We start from the raw sequence: 12,553 nt of genomic DNA on the forward strand, positions 1-12,553 counted from the left end.
GCTCATATTGAAAGCTTTTCTGTATTATGACACTTAGCTAATCTTTTTGTTAGGGAGACACAAAAATAATTAATTTGGTGCCATTCTCACTTCCAGTGCATATGCTTGTTTTGCATATACTTCTGATACAGTTTCTGCAGTATTTCCTGTGTGCTTGTTTTAGCTGAACTAAGTAAAGTGTCTGGTGTGAGGATCCATTCACAAAGTTTCACATCTACACCATGTGCACAGTAAAAGGAATCCCCATCCCCAGTTTCATAGGTTGAAGTGAAACAAGTACATGTGAATGCCTTTTGGCTGAACAAAACTGCATTGCATGGCTTGCCAAAATATACTTATTCTCCATGAAATTCTGCTGGCTTCCAGCTTTTTCTGTAGAATGAGGAATTTCTGTGAATGCATAGTATATTTTGGTTGTTGCTATTCTTGGCTTTCTTCATAAAAGAAACAACATAAGCTATTACTGCTATTTATAACAGTGTTTTGTGACCCTATGCCATAGTGTTGAAGAGTTTTAATTCAAAAATTTATCATTGCAGCAGAACAAAAGCTGATAATGGCAAATCTGTCTTAAATTTAAAAATGCCTGTTAAAGTTCATTGATGTAGAACTAGTATAAAAAACCAATTAGATTCCACTCATAACTTCCAAAATGATAAATTTAAGTTTAAACATTTGTGATTTTTCTTAAATGTGATTTAAAAAAAACCCTTTTTCTGGAGATTTTATCACTTTTGCTTTAATTTAGAGTTTTATTCAAAGCTTGCTAAGGCATTGGGAGTCCTTACTGGGATACTGGCAAATGACCTTATTTGCTTCACTTAAGTGGAATATGTGGTGCGGATTTTCTGGCTTCTGTACCTCCAGAGATGAGTAAGGTTCTTTAGTTGTTCTCAACAAATAGGTTTATATTGGATCTTGCAGTATTTCAGTCTTTTGAAGGAAATCCCTCATGAAATTTAAGGTGATGCCTTTTACCCTATGAGGTAAAAGCTCTTCAATAAGGGGCCTGTGCCAAATCTGTCTCTGTTTTCATGGACAGAAGGATTTGTTCTTGTTTGTATTCTCTGGGTATCATTTCACTGTATATCTTAAACACTGCACAAAAAGCTTGAATTAAAAGGTGTGTGAATGATGAAATAAACCTGGTGGTTCAATTTCACCATTGGATGCTGCTAGCAAACGAGGGGAAACACTGAAGGGCAGCAGCTGTCTGTTCTCCTACTCAGACCCAAGAGAAGCTCTTGTAACCCAAAATGTTGAACCAATTCCTTGATTCCATTCAGTGCCGTGGGAGACTAGTTCAGTCTCCTCTCTTCTGCCACTTCCACAAAGAGGAGCTCTAAGGAAAATGGAAGTAGTGTGCTTCTGAAGACTGGGCTGGCCAGAAAGCAGCACCCATTTGTTTTGAGATCTTTATTTCTTTTCTATCATCAGGGCCAAACATTCCAGTGAACCCGAATGCATTGGCTGTGGCAGAATGGTAATAAAATTAATAATTACTGATGATTTTGCCCCTGCAAAATACCGGCTGCAGTACGAAAGGATTACGTATTAAAAGGGCAAGAAATAGTTTGGCTTACTTTACTGTGCTCTTATCCTGATGTAGAGAGCTGTTATGTACAATAAAAGACCTTACCAAAATCCAGTTTGGTGTTTTATTTCTATCTTTCCTGTTCTGCCAAATTAAATGCATTAAGATTTTTAAAAAAATGATCTTATAAATTATATGCCTTGTAATTTTGATTCAAGGTTAAGGAGTCAAAGATCTGTATTCCACAAGTATAATTTCAGTTGGCATTAATAAGATATATTGCACATTTATGGGCATATTTCTTCAAATAATCTTTTGTGACTTAAGATGCCACATGAAAGCTATTATCTCTGACTCAGCTGTGATGATGGCTTTAAAGCAGCATTTACCAAACCTTGATGCATAGATGAATATCTGTGTTTTGAAGACTTCTTGGTTTTTTCTGGTAAGTTACAAGATAAGAGTTTAAAATCCTTTGTCTTGGCATAATTTCTTTGCTGTTGTTGAGATAGAAAGTGCGATTACAAATGGGCATGTAGCTGGTTCCAGTACTAATTATATAAAAGAATTTACGACCCTCTGATATAAATAGTTCAGTATGAAAGATCTTCCTTTGGTGACCAAAACCCCAAAACGTTCAGAGATGTGAAGCTTGCCATTTATGTAACTGGGATCAAAATGAGGTATTTCCTATAGGTCCTGCTAAATGATCTCATTGGAGAAGTACTCTGTTGCCTGAATTGTTGTCTAGAGACAGAGGTAATAGGGGGAAGATGCATCTCTGGAAGTTGAATGTTTCAGGACTTAGCATCACAAGAGTGCTAAAAGTGATTGGCAAAACAGAAGGGTTTGTGTGTGGTAGAGTATGGTGGATGAGAAGAAAAATGTAATGGAGAGATTTGAATAGGAAAGCAAAATTAGTATAGCAGTAGACAAATACATTGAATAGTTTTTACCCCATAGGGTAGCAAAAATTTGTATTTATATATGAATCTTGAAAGGGCTGAGGGAGGTGAGGCAGGAGCTGAAGTGGGGCACCGATGTCCCATCTTCAGAGGAGGCTGTTGGGAAGATCTGTGTGAGCATTAGATGAAAGTGGCAGTGACTGATTTGGCCAACTGGATGTGCAGGGTAGAATCACACCGAAGGGGAGTCACCTCCCCGAGTGAAATCCGTGTGGGGCATCAGAAACCAGTCTTGGAATCCATCCTTTAATTTCTTCAGAAGAGAAGGAAAGCAGGGTTTGTACCTTCCCTACCCTTCCATGCAACTATAAACATTGTGGCCTCTGGCTCTAGAATAATCTTAGAAGTCTATAGATACATTCTCGTGCCATGTCATAATTCTAGTTGAAATGGTAACTGGCCATGAGGTCCCTGAAGTGAAAGCTGTGAAACTTTTGTGTGTCTCTCTGGCAAACGCAATCAGTCTGCCTCTTTCTTAAAGGAAAATCAGAGCTTGTGGCATGGCCCCTGCACACACCTCAGGGGGAAGAGGAGCTGGCAGAGACACTCAGGGATGAGCAAGGGGCTGTCTCTGTGTGTACAGTGTCAGGAGAGGAAGGTCATTCACAGCCATCTCCCCAGGAAAAAACTGTAACTGAACCTATTCATTCTGTTCCCCCTTGTTGATGCTATCCCTCACCTTTCCCAACTTTTGGGAAGCCAGTGCAGTTGTGCTGCACTGTAGGTGTGAGTATATGCTTATGAAAGGAACAGATATAGATGGACTTAAATGACTTCTGTGGAGCATGCTTTTGCACACACTGAGTAATTGTGCTGTGTGAGTGGCCTTGAAATGCTGCTGGAGACGCTGTGGTGCCTGCAGGTTTTCCCAGCAGCTTCAGTCTGTGTCATGGAAAGATTAATGCTGTGAGACTCATGACATAAGAGCATAAGCTGGCCTCGTGTGCCCTATGATGGCTTTTGGAATTGGTAGATAAGCTTGCTGTCCAGCTTTCTTGTTTTTAATGAGCAATTATCTTCTTGCAGGATCCTGCAAATAGTGCAGTGACTTCTCAGCAATGCAGAGGGGCTAAAATGGTGTCCTTTTATGGCAATGTCTTCAATGTGAGGCAGCTTTCAGTAGGGACTACGTGTTGGAAGATTATTGCTACTGCTATGGTAGATCATGGAGGCAAGGATCCTTTTTGTCTTTGGTCTAGAAGGGGAGCAAAAAGACCTTCATGAAGCGAAGATCCTGGTGACATTAACACCAACATAAGCTAGTGATGACAGGGAAAAGGGAGAGTCAGCCTAATCCCCCAGCCAGAAAGTGAATACAGCAGCTGTAATGGACTCCTCTTACATTTTCAAAAAGCTTGAATCAGACCAAACCCTCTAGAGCCAAAGTTCTGCTTATAAAGACTCATAGAACTGAGGAGAGTTTGGTATGAAGGGACTAAATGTTGAAAAGGTGTTTTCATTTTCAGCACACTTCTGTCTTCTGTAATGCCATATATTTTTACATTATTAATTTTTTTGACTTCTGTTTGAATATAATCAGTCTGAAGTAGGAAGGTTTTTGCTTAGTTTTATGTGCCTTTTTATAGCCATCTAATTTGTGTGGTGCAGAAGTGCTTATCGCCACATTAAAATTAGCCTTATTTGTTTTAAAATCCTTTCTTCATTCAAAAAAATATTATAAAACATTTGAAGGATACAGACTGTTTCCATTTTAAAACATCATGTGTCTGCAAATCTTGTAATATCACTTGATTAGATTTTGTCTGCCTTTATGGATATATTGTTAAAGTTCTTTTCAAAACTAAATATTGTATTTTTGTGACTGGTGCTGTGGCTTCTTTTCTTGATAACTGCAACATATTAGAATTTGTCTGTTTATATAAAATACATATTTAGTTGTGAAGACTTCAAAATCTTGGGAGATGGGAGGGAATTCCTGTAGCAAGATTGCAGACATCTAAAAGGATTTCCTTGCTTGCTGATGTCCTCTCACAACTGTCTTCTGCTGACTGCACTGCTGGGTGTCCGGTATTTGCCTAAACTCTCTTTGCCTGGTAGTGGGCACATAGTTGAGTGAACAGGCAGCCCAGTTGTGGTCTCTTTGGCAATAAGTACAACTCTGTTTTGAAGTCACATTTGTTTGGGCAATCATTTCACCTGGAGCCAGCAGGAATACCTATGGTTTTTGCTTTTAGAAAATGTACCTTTAGCTCTAATAGTTTTAAAACAGACTGAAGTGGAAGCTTTCCTATCTAAATGAGCTCTTGTCTTGGATGTCAGTTCATCCCTTCCTCAAATATGAGGAACTTAACTGGTCTAAACCAAATCACATTAAACTTCTGAGGTGATGGTAAAATGTCTTCCTGGTGCTTTGGGCTTTTACATTTTGCATTATTAGAGGTGTCAATTTAAACCTTGAATAGAATGCTCCTGGTCTCTTTTCCTGAAGATGCACTGTTCCCAGTGTGTCAGCAATGCTGGGTAGGGGAGGGTTTTTGAATAATCCACCAAGAGAAAGGCACTGGTAAGATACAAGAATAATCTTGAGCAAACAGATATATGAGTGACCAACCAGAGTTGGCAGAAAAGGTATGGTGAAGAAATGGAAGATAGGAGTTGAAGCTTGTAGAAAACTTCTTGTTTGAACACAAAATTATCTGCTGAATTGCAAGGGGCATTTAAAATGCAAGCACTCATGGGAAATCTGGCACCCACTTATTTTTTAGCAGCTCTGACAAGGAGGTTTGTGGGGATGTTTCCTGAGGCCCTGATAAGGCCAGGAGAGTCGTTCCCATAGTTTGGAGTTGGGAGATATCTTCTTACTGACCCAGTCCTCCTGGTCAGCTCCACACTGGCAGATAAGCTTTATCAGGGGTTGAGAAGCTCAGTATAACTGAGAGGCAAATTCACCCATGAGGTGACTTCATTGAAGTCAGTGAGTTACAACAGGCCACAGGAACGTTCAGCACAAAATTAATTTCTGTGTAGCTAATGAGTTTTATTAAAGAGGTAGATTAACATGGCTTTAGCTTTTAAATCCAATGCTCTATTATTCTTCTTGTCTTTTTACTCTTTTCTGTTTACTTCCACAGGAGCTGTCATTCTGGTCAACAGTAAGCATTGTGTCTCTATGGCAACTTTCAAAAAATTATTTATTTGTACACACGCTTTTTGTACCTCATTTATACCTTAAGTCAGATGTCTGAATTGCTGGAAAAAATGATTTATAGTGCTATCTTTCAAATAAATTAAACTCTCCCCTGCTTCAGGCCCAGCAAGGGATCATACCAAGCATCTGAGGCTTGTGCACACAAGAGGAAACTGTGCTGTAGGAATGTTAGATCTGAGTGGGGTGATGTACACTGATTCTTTACTAAACACCTCTTGATTCTTTACTAAACACCTCTAAGTTCAGACACATCAAGTGTGTACATCCTTTTCCTTTTTAAACTTTGGAATTTGAATGAGATTAAACTTATTATAGGTTAATATATTTGCAAATAAATGGACAATTTTAAACTTATCATCTTCAGTTGTATGTGAGAGAAGAGCAGTGTTATCCAAGCAGAAGGTAGCAACTGAAATGAATCAAGAATAGCAGCTGTGTACAGCATATTTATCAGAAAAACTAAGAAGTTGTATTAAATTCACTGTGTTTTTTCCCTTTGGAAGTTTAATATGTTTTCTATGAATATGCTGATTTTATGAATCAAGAATAGCAGCTGTGTACAGCATATTTATCAGAAAAACTAACAAGTTGTATTAAATTCACTGGGTTTTTCCCTTTGGAAGTTTCATATGTCTTCTATGAATATGCTGATTTCTGTTAGGGAATTAAATATCACTGCATTTGCTTTGTAGGTGAAGAATAAGACATGGCAGGATTACCTAGAGCTATACCATGAGCCTGAATGTTCCTTCTAGTAACATTTGGACTGTGGTGATGTGGACTAAAAATTGCATAATACTTACACCATGTTAAAAAAAATTTTAAAAAATCTTTTTACTGTTAGGTATTTGAGTTTTATTTACCACCTGATTTTGGTATGGCTGGGTTATGTTAGAAAGGAGTGGACTAAGGGTAAAAGTACTTAATTTTTATTGCTCAAAACCTCTTTGCCTCTAGATATTGTTGTCTAAATAGTTTCTGTAATAAAAAGCTCCAGTAGGTCATGTCAGGCTTGTTTATTATCATTACTCCTAAAATTTCTTGGTTGTTATTTTCATGAAAGCCAGCCAGTGTCACAAAAAGCTGTGGAACCCTATGGTGCTTAGGAACCTTGAAAATGAGTCAGCCTTAAATAATTTGTAACAGACAACCAATGCTCTATTTTCCAAATATGTGAAAACTATTAGCAGCTGCTGCACAAGTTAATTTGACATTTAATTGCATGGTATTTGTCTGTGAGCCAGAAAATATATAGAGCAGGCTTTGTTTTTTGTCATGTTATGCACCAAAAGCATGTGCCTAACAGCTTACCCCTAGCATAAACACCAACTTTTCAGCAATGATTTTTCTTTTGGGAATCCTCCTCTGTGGTGCAGCTGCAACTTTTAAAAATATTTTGCTGTGTAAGAAATAATGCGTGGCCTGGCAAAACATGGAGAAAAAGATGAGCTCAAGTAGAGCCGTCTCTGGTGTTATTTTTGCCATGTGGGTGTTTCTTACACAGCTGTGATGCTGTGTCTCAGGAGGCACAAGTCACAATGTTTGTGTACCTTGCACATCAACATCAAGTGATAAAGAGGTGCTGTGAGACTGGGTTTAGCAGCAGCCCCAAGTTACTGCTTTTCTTCCTTTTTGCCATGCCAGCTGTGCCCCTCAAGAGCTTGTGACAGCATCTGATTTCAAAGACAGGATTGCTGCCAGTGCTCCTTTTTTGGGGCAGTAAAACCATTCTGCAGCTCAGGGCAGCCCTTAGTAGTTCAGTTGTCTTCGTGTCTGCATACAAGTTTTATTTATCCAGAGGTGATTGGTCACTTTTACAGGTTTTAGTTGTTCTTGTGCTTCAGATTTGCTTGCCAGGTCAGAGGCTTGAAATTCTTTGCCCATGTATAGCAGGAGTACATTTTCTTTCTGTGTTTCTAAACCCTTTAAACATTTTAATCTGTTGACTAGGGAACAATTAATAATGTTTTGGTAATAAATTTTGATACATATTTGACAAAAAAAGCACTATTTTTAGAAAATATATTATATTGTCCATCATAAACCTTATTTATAAATGGTTGAGGCTTTCTTCTTAGAGAATGCAGTCTAATATTCCTTAAATGGGGAAAGGAGGGCTTCCTTTTAGAATTCTAATAGTGCTGTTCCAGGTTAAATGAAAAAGGGGAAAAAAACACCAAAAATTACTCTATCAAAGACTAATAAACTTTCATCTGCTTGTTACCACAATTATATGTCAATAAACTGGTGCTTGTATAGACCAGGAGACATTTTTGGGAGTTTATATGTGGTTTTTCTTTGATGGTCCTAAATTGTTCTGTAGGACTGTAACATATGCCATTGGTAGAAGGGAAATTCTCCCCTCAGGGCCTTTTTCCAGTCTTTGAGCCAGAACCTCCCAACTTTCATGTGTGCAGAGGTTTGTAAATCCGAAGCTGTGTGCAGAGGTTTGTAAATCCGAAGCTGCACGTTGAATTCCAATGGATATTCATGCAAGATGTTTCCCTGCATTTCCTCTGCCCTCATTTTATTTGTCTGTGTGACCCCTTCAGGGGAGATTGGCTGTTTGGGGAGTGCCCAAACTGAGAATTTTCTGCAGATCCTCTGAATGCCTTCACCAGGCATTCAGGTATGCTCACAAGGTTGAACACATCCAGGTATGGTCACAAGGTTGAACCCGGGCATATTCCTGGGCTGATAGTAAATGAAATTATTGCTGCCGTGGAAACTGTAGGAAATGATGGAAGTGCCCTCTTTGGGATTATACAAACTATGATTGATGGATTTGAGATTGTGGTTTGTTATAACCAGGTTTAATACAAGTGTTTTCTCTTGGCAGAAACATTCATCAATCTAGCTGGCACTGGTTGGGCACAGAAAGTAAATAAACAAGAACTAAGGGGCATGTTTCACTCTACACACTTGAATCACAGTAGAGATAGAATTGGAATAAATTGTCTTCCAAGAGCAGGAGATAGCGGGAGCAGCAGCTGAGATTTATTTACAAAGTTATTTTTTATGGAAGTCCTCTCATAAAGAAATTTCCTATAAATCAGAATATTACATTGCTTGACATCAGGCTACTCTTGTTTTTGTGGTATGTTGTATGCCAAACAATATATATATAGGGTCTATTAATAATTATATATAGGATATAATGTATTATTATATAATATAAGCTCTATTAATAATTATATATAGGAAAAACACAGTAGGAACTTTAGCATCAGGAATAACTTTTCCTGCTTGAATATTTAACTGCCTGAAATTTGGTGTGGTGTTTAATATTCATAAATCATAGAAAAGACTTGTACAAGGATCAAAATAGTGCGATTGATTATAATTTTTCCTGCTGGAAGATGTTTGACATGTTTTTATACATCTTGAAAACATTCAAACAAGAGCAGATGGGAGTTTTTGAGAATGGTAGCTTTTAGATCAGGAACCAGACAGATTAATGTTTTGTGAATTAGATTAGAGTCCAAATTGTCTGAATGAGTTTGTTACCAGACATCTAACCAAAGTGGGTTTTTTCCTCTTGAATTGGATTAAACTGTCATAGTCACAGCAATTATGCTGTGGTTTATGGGAAGTTTACTGACTTTCATTATTGAAATAAATTTTAAGGAATTTTGTAAGTTTGACCTTTTGTCACACCAGATAGCAGCAGGTGTTTGGAAGGAAATCAGCTGGCTAAAGAACAGTTTAAAAGCCAGACTTGCTCAAGTATATGATCATTTTTGAGAATGGATTATGCTAAAACTCCAGAAGACCTTTGAAACCTCTTGAATAATTCTAAGGGATATTTTTCTAATTTTTAGTGTTTGGTCCACATCAGGTTTTTTTAATTTCTGTGTTGGAAATGAAGTCCTGAAAATGAAGAAATACTGGGTGGTATTTGTTACCACCCTGATGCATTTTTTTAGCCAGTTAATAATGGCTTATTTTGCTTGCATACAAAGCATAATAAATACCAGAAATAAAGGAAAGAATATATCGTAAATTAAGGAAGAAAATCCCTGGGAGTGGCTGACAATCTCTGTGGCATTCTTTTCTAGGATTTTGTCTCAAAATGGAAGTAGAGCAGGTAGAGATTTAAATGAGGATTTTGCAAACTTACATTGTGAATACAGAATTGTTTCAAGCCCAATACAAGCAGCAGAAAAATCAATTAAGGTACTAGTAATAACTTTCTACTGATGATGTGCATGGAACAATGTTTTGTATATGCAATCCACTAAATATCCTTATGGGTCATAATTCTGTGTTTGGCCCTGAAAGGGGAATATAGCATGAGCTAAAGGAGCTCAGGTTCCAGTCAAATTTGTCTAACTTTCTATATCATCTGTATTTATTCTGTAAAACATATTTTGGTCTTAGTAAATAGGTGAGCAAAAGTTAGCTATTCAATAGAGATTAAAGGATAATATTTTTCTGAAATTAGCAAAGTGCTGTGAAGAACAAAGCAGTAAATAGTACCTCCCCTGCTTTGTAAAAAAAACAAAAATTCTGAGGCAAAATATTGAAAGAGTTAGCTTAGGTTTTTTTGACAGATGTTCTAACTTCTTGCCTAAAAATACAGTCTCTTTTACAAAATATTTTTTAATATATTTTAAAAAATAATTATCTCATAAGCTTTCTGTTTGATTGAGATACCCATTTCTGCAGAGGTTCTTAAAGTAGTCAAAAAAGTCTGTTCTGGTGTAGCCATACCCTGTGTAGAGGGCTTGGAGTCATTCCTGGAAGCCAGGCTGGTGCTGCTGACAGGTGCTAATGATGGCAAATGAAAAATCACACTGTCACTTGGTTCTTATGGACTAGAACATAATTCAAGGGAAAATGAACTGTGTCTTTAGAGTACAGGAAACTGAAATGTCTCAGAATTCTTTAGGTCAGGTCCTGCATAGTGCCTAAAAGGGTCTTTCAAGGGCTATTGCTTACATCAGAACATCTACAAGAGGTGGTGAGATATCTTGTCTTTGAAGTTTTGTCATACATGGGACTCCTGTGTCTGAATCACCCCTCCTAAAAAACCCAAATAAAAGAGCAACCCACAGCTGGAAGCCTGAACTGAACTCTTCCTGACCTGAACTTGCCTGCTACCTTCATTTGTACTGTGAGGAATGTCAGAGCTGATGTATCTCCAGGTGGGCTCTGCATGGAAAAGGTGAATGGGAGCAGAAATGGCTGATCATTTGTTTTTCCTCTTTTTAGTTGCTTAATTGTATCTTAGCTTTGTGTACAGTGAGTTTTCTGTGCTGACCCTTTTTTGATGACAACAGCCTCATGTACTTAAAGGGTAATGTCATTTTGGCTTCAGAAAGCATTGAAAAGTCAATGGAAAATGTGAACTACTGAACTGGCATATTACAAGGACAAAACCATCAGATCAGATGAGGAGAAAACAGGTCATTTTGTTCTTGAATAACCAAGAATATTCTATATGCCTAGGAGGGAGAATAATATTTCAGGTTTAATTTTTGAATAAAACAGATTTAAAAGAAAAGAACAAAATAGTTCAGGAGTTTCAGGGTCAGTTCAGTAGGTTAATGCAACATACTTAAGAAATAGCAAAAGAGCAAAATAGTAATTTAAAAATAGTTTTTGAAATTCCTATGCTGCCTAAGTATTTCAAACCAGAAGCAAGGCTGATATGGGCTTCTGTCCTTTCTAGGTGGTTGCAGTGGCACTCAACCAGCACCCAAGCTTTTCTTGCCTTTGTTTTGGATGAGACAACTAAACTGAAAGCCAGTTTGTTCTTTTCCAGAAATGGGGAATCAAAGTTCTTTCACAGTTAATTCTCAGCCTTATTTGCTATCCCAATAGAAGTGGGGCCATTGAAGCCCAGCAGGAAGCAAAATGTAGTATTTACAAAATAAATAATATAAAATCAGGTCTTTCTAACATTGAAAATTCATTTGTCAGCTACAGACACTTACCTACATATTCTTAGAGTACAGAATGTTTTATGGAAAACTTCATGCTTCATCCTGTTCTTTTAAAAGGATTGTGGGTTTCCTATTTCTTGTACGACTCCTGTATTTCTATTGCTTGGCCTACACCAAAAGGGCAGCAGATGGTTTTAAAGCCATAGCTGACTTGAGTTGTTTTGAGCAAAGAGGACCAGGAAACCCATGCAAGGCTGTGTAGGTGGCAAACCTGAGGCAAGGCAGAAACCTGCAGCTTGGGGACAGCACTGGAGTCACCTGGCAGAGCTGATGCCAGTCCATGTGTGCAATGGCCTTACTGCATTAATGATGAGAGATCCTTTAGAGGGCTCTCCTTTTGCTTTGTGAACCTCCTGGTGATCTCTGCTCTTCACCACACAGCCCTACAATGCTTTTGTCCCCTTCAGATTTGCCATTACTAATGGTGAAAGCTCTGTGATGGAAGAATTCAAAATCGGCCATAAAGTTCACTCTATATACTCTTTACAATCAGGCTTAATTAACTTTGAAGTTTGAAAGCAGAAGCTTAAGGGAAGCTTTCAGTGACCTCAGAACATGGAAGACTGAATGTTGTTCAACTCAGGACCAGAGTTCTAATGGAGACACTAGGTGGCAGAAAAATAAATCAGCTCTAGGAACTAAAGCCAGGACAAGATCCATTATCTGGCAGTCAGTGTCTGTTTCACCTCAGGCTTAAAATTCTGCTCTGTGGTTCCTTTAATGTGTGTTCTGGAAAGAAGTCAGGAAATAGTTTAGATAAATGTGCATTTGGTCACAAGCAAATCACCCATATTTACCTTAAAGTGTGATTTAGGATAAACTTCCCTTCTTGGGGAGGGAGGAATTAGCCTTATTTGTCTCAGGAGGTGACTGAGGAGGATCTCCTCAATGTCTGTCAGTGCCTGCAGGAGGTGTCAGAGGATGGAGCAGGCTCTGC

The sequence above is a fragment of the Pyrgilauda ruficollis genome, unplaced genomic scaffold, assembly GCF_017590135.1.
Source record: "Pyrgilauda ruficollis isolate IOZ18807 unplaced genomic scaffold, ASM1759013v1 scaffold13, whole genome shotgun sequence".
In the NCBI taxonomy this organism is placed as follows: domain Eukaryota; kingdom Metazoa; phylum Chordata; class Aves; order Passeriformes; family Passeridae; genus Pyrgilauda; species Pyrgilauda ruficollis.